Genomic DNA, 5,000 nt, shown 5'->3' on the forward strand with positions numbered 1-5,000 from the left:
GGGCTCGTGCCCAGGAAAGACGCACCCTGCCTGGGGTGCACTTTACATAAAACCGGCCTGTCTTTTCCTGGAGGTCTCGTACTTCCAGAGCTCCGACGGGGGGGGCGTAGTCTGGATTTTATATGCCCACCCAGAGCGAGTCTGAGTGGGACTCACGACGGTCTGATCAATGGTAGGGGGTGCTCTGTGTTTTGCACCACCACACTTGCCCTCTTCCATACAGCCCCGAAGGCCCGTTTTAGGACCGTCTTCCCTCCAGGTCGAGCTCCAGGGGGTGTCGGGCGAATCTGACTCTGGCCCAGGACGGGCCACCCTCCCTGGGCTGGCCAGGGAGGTCTGAGACCATGGAGCTTTGAACCCACGTCACGCCATTGGACTTAGTCGATTTTTCTCAATTTTTTTGGCACCAGAGCCGGACCCCGCCACGTGCGCCGGGCTCGTGCCCAGGAAAGATGCACCCTGCCTGGGGTGCACTTTTCAGAAAACCAGCCTGTCTTTTCCTGGAGGTCTCGTACTTCCAGAGCTCCGACGGGGCGTAGTCTGGATTTTATATGCCCACCCAGAGTGAGTCTGAGTGGGACTCACGACGGTCTGATCGCTGGTAGGGGTCCTCTGTGTTTGCCACCACCACGCTTCCCCCTCTCTCATACATCCCCGAAGGCCCGTTTTAGGACCGTCTTCGCTCCAGGCGGAGCTCCAGGGGTGGCGGGCAAATCTGAATCTGGCCCAGGACGGGCCACCCTCCCTGGGCTGGCCAGGGAGGTCTGAGGGCATGGAGCTTTGGAACCACACCACGTTATTGGACTCTGTCTATTTTTTCCCCCAAACTTTGGCACCAGAGCCGGACCACCACACCATGTGCGCTGGGCTCGTGCCCAGGAAAAGATGCACCCTGCCTGGGGTGCACTTTTCAGAAAACCAGCCTGTCTTTTCCTGGAGGTCTCGTAACTTCCAGAGCTCCAGCGCGGCGTAATCTGGATTTTTACATGCCCACCCAGAGTGACTCTGAGTGGGACTCACGACGGTCTGATCGCTGGTAGGGGGTCCTCTGTGTTTGCCACCACCACGCTTCCCCTCTCTCATACATCCCCGAAGGCCCGTTTTAGGACCGTCTTCGCTCCAGGCGGAGCTCCAGGGGTGGCGGGCGAATCTGAATCTGGCCCAGGACGGGCCACCCTCCCTGGGCTGGCCAGGGAGGTCTGAGGGCATGGAGGTTTGGAGCCACCGCACATTTTTTGTACTCTGTCGTTTTTCGAGATCTGGGCTTCAGAGTCGAGCCCAGGCTCCGTTTCAAGGTGGGCATTGGGCTTCGTTCTTGCCCAGGAGACCCGCACCCTGCCTGGGATGCACTTTTCAGAGAAACCGGGCCGCCTTTTCCTGGAGGTTCTCGTGTTTTTCAGAGCTCCACCACAGCAGAGATTGAATCCTCTTCCCCAGCCAGAGTGCACCCTCTCTGGCTTGGGTGAGTGCCTTGAGTGCCCTGGAGGTCCGAACCAACAGCACGTTTATGGACTTTGTCTATTTTTCCAAATTCGACTCCAGAGTCAAGCCGGCCAAGGGGCTCTCTGAAGGCCCCTCTCTCCCTCCCTCATCCTCTACAAGAGCCCCATGGTCCGTTTTAGGACCGTCTTCGCTCCAGGCGGAGCTCCAGGGGTGGCGGGGGAAATCTGAGTCTGGCCCAGGACGGGCCACCCTCCCTGGGCTGGCCAGGGAGGTCTGAGGGCATGGAGGTTTGGAGCCACCGCACCTTTTTGGACTCTGTCGTTTTTCGAGATCTGGACTTCAGAGTCGAGCCCAGGCTCCGTTTCAAGGTGGGCATCGGGCTTTATTCGTGCCCAGGAGACCCCGCACCCTGCCTGGGATGCACTTTTCAGAGAAATCGGGCCGTCTTTTCCTGGAGGTTTCGCGTTTTTTTTTTTTTTCAGAGCTCCACCACAGCAGAGATTGAATCTGCTTCCCCAGCCAGAGTGCACCCTCTCTGGCTTGGGTGAGTGCCTTGAGTGGCCAGGGCCAACATCACCCACGGGCATCGGGCTTTATTCGTGCCCATGAGACCCGCACCCTGCCTGGGATGCACTTTTCAGAGAAACCGGGCCGTCTTTTCCTGGAGGTTTCGCGTTTTTTTTTTTTCAGAGCTCCACCACAGCAGAGATTGAATCTGTTTCCCCAGCCAGAGTGCACCCTCTCTGGCTTGGGTGAGTGCCTTGAGTGGCCAGGGCCAACATCACCCACGGGCATCGGGCTTTATTCGTGCCCATGAGACCCGCACCCTGCCTGGGATGCACTTTTCAGAGAAACCGGGCCGTCTTTTCCTGGAGGTTTCGCGTTTTTCCAGAGCTCCACCACAGCAGAGATTGAATCTGCTTCCCCAGCCAGAGTGCACCCTCTCTGGCTTGGGTGAGTGCCTTGAGTGGCCAGGGCCAACATCACCCACGGGGCATCGGGCTTTATTCGTGCCCAGGAGACCCGCACCCTGCCTGGGATGCACTTTTCAGAGAAATCGGGCCGTCTTTTCCTGGAGGTTTCGCGTTTTTTCCAGAGCTCCACCACAGCAGAGATTGAATCTGCTTCCCCAGCCAGAGTGCACCCTCTCTGGCTTGGGTGAGTGCCTTGAGTGGCCAGGGCCAACATCACCCACGGGCATCGGGCTTTATTCGTGCCCATGAGACCCGCACCCTGCCTGGGATGCACTTTTCAGAGAAACCGGGCCGTCTTTTCCTGGAGGTTTGGCGTTTTTCCAGAGCTCCACCACAGCAGAGATTGAATCTGCTTCCCCAGCCAGAGTGCACCCTCTCTGGCTTGGGTGAGTGCCTTGAGTGGCCAGGGCCAACATCACCCACGGGGCATCGGGCTTTATTCGTGCCCAGGAGACCCGCACCCTGCCTGGGATGCAGATCGGTTTGTGTGAGTCCTGGTTGTGTGAGCGTTACCCTTCTACATCACCCCCAAGGCCCGTTTTAGGACCGTCTCGGCTCCGGGCGGACAGCCGGGGGGCGGGGGGCGAATCTGCCTCCGGCCCGGGTCGGAGCTCCCTCCCCGGGGCCGTGCGTGGAGACCCGTCGCGCCCGGAGCTCCCGTGCAACCCCACGTTTTGGACTTGGGTTTTGGAGCGAGCGAGCGGGGTCGAACCCCGGGGGCCGAGCCGCCACGGAGTCCCCGAGCCCCGGGGACGAAGCCCCGGGAGCGAGGTCCCTCCGTGGAGGCGCGAGCCCCCAGGGCCCGGCCGCCCGCCCGGGGAGGAGAGCGCACGCTCCCCTACCCCTCAGAACCCACGTGGCTGGTTGCAGCAGACCCTGTGCACCGGAGGTTCCTCCAGGAGCGCGGGGCTGGGTGCTCTAAGCCCAAGTCATACAGGCAACCATGCCTCCCCGGGACTCCCCCTGCGAGCGGCGGCTGTTTGAAGGACGGTAACCCCACCGCACGGGGCTTCAAACGACCGTAGCTCTCCGAAGGCGGCTCCGATCGACGCCAAATTTTTGTCGGCTGGAGAACGGGACGAGACCTTTCGAATGAGACCGCCCCCAGCCCCGTGGGCCCCCGGGGGCCCGAGATACGGGCCCCCAAAGCGCCCCGGAAGCGGAAAAACGCAAATATCTCGCCGAAAACTCGACGTGCCCGGCCGAGGCCGGGCTCATTCGAACCGTCTCGCCGAGCTGAACGCGTCCATATGCGTTTCGTCGTTTTTGGTCGAGTATTCGCGGAGATATCGGCCGAAAACCCTCGGCCGCGCTCTGAAATGGCGCCCGCCGATGACGTCACGATCCCGGGAGAAAATCGCCCGTATCTCCGCGACGCGAAGGCCCAGAGAGCTCAAATTTGGGTGGCGAGGTCCCACGGGGGCCCTCGCTCGAACCAGGGCGGCGGCGGGCCCCGGGGACGCCCCCTACCGGATCGCCGTTCGCCGGGACCCCCGACTTTGAACGGCTATAACTCGGGGACCCGGGCGAGTTGGACCTCGTGGGTGGGCTCTTTCGAAAGGCCCCGTCCGGCACTACGGTCGATTCGAGTTTGGGGAAGATTGGCCCGGGGGTTCGCGAGATATAAGCCAAAAACGCCGCGCCTTTGACCGGGCCTAACTCCCTGACCCCGAGGCCCCCGGGGACGCGGGTGGCCTCTTTGGATAGGGCCCCCCGAGGCCTACGGAAGACCCGAGTTTGAAATTTTTTCGCCCGGCCGTTTTCGAGATATCGGCGAAAAACGGAATCTTCCCGTCCGGTGGGTGGGTGGGTGTGGGTGTGGGTGTCTCCGGGGGGCGGGGGGACTTCCAGGACCCCGGGGGGGCCACCTGGCCGTGCCCGAGGACGGTGCACCTCCCTGGGTGTGCCGTCAGAGCCTCCGGGGCCCCGGAAGTCCCCGCCCACTGCACGTTTTCGGACTTTGAGGGATTTTCGGGCCCCGAATTCGAACGCCCGTAGCTCGGGGACCCGGCGGCCCAGAGACACCGGACTCGGGTCAAGTGTGGCGTCCCGGCGGGCCCCTCGCAAAGAGCCCGCCCCCGAGCTCCGGGGCCCCCGGGTCCCGGAGAAAAGGGGCCCGACGTGTCGGGGGGGCGCCCGGGAAGGAAAGGTCCCAGGGGCCCGGGGCAGGCGGGGTCCGAGAGGGCCCGTGGGGAGCCCCCGACACCCGAAAGGGCGAGCCGCTGGGACCTCCCCTCTCCGAGATACGGGCCGTTTTCTCCGAAAGTCGCCCGCGCGTAACGGGGCCCATCTCGGGACCGGGAGGTCCCAGCGGCTCGCGGCGGCGGGTGCGGGGCCCGCTCTCGGGGACCTTGCTCCTCCCGCCGTCCCGAGCCACGGGGACCTTCCGGTCCCGAGATACGGCCACTTCCTGTCCAGCTTTGACCGGGTGTAACTCGAAAAGTAAGCCGAGTTGGGGCTCCACACTCGGGGGTATTGGGGGCCTCTGGGAGGGCCCCCCACGCCGGGTGTATGGGGCCCCAACTCGGCTTGGTTCCGGAGATATGGCCCTTTAAAGTTTCAACTTTGACCGGCTGTAACTCG

This window comes from Pimephales promelas, chromosome 2, assembly GCF_988280905.1.
Source record: "Pimephales promelas chromosome 2, fPimPro1.hap1.1, whole genome shotgun sequence".
NCBI classification, from domain to species: Eukaryota; Metazoa; Chordata; class Actinopteri; order Cypriniformes; family Leuciscidae; genus Pimephales; species Pimephales promelas.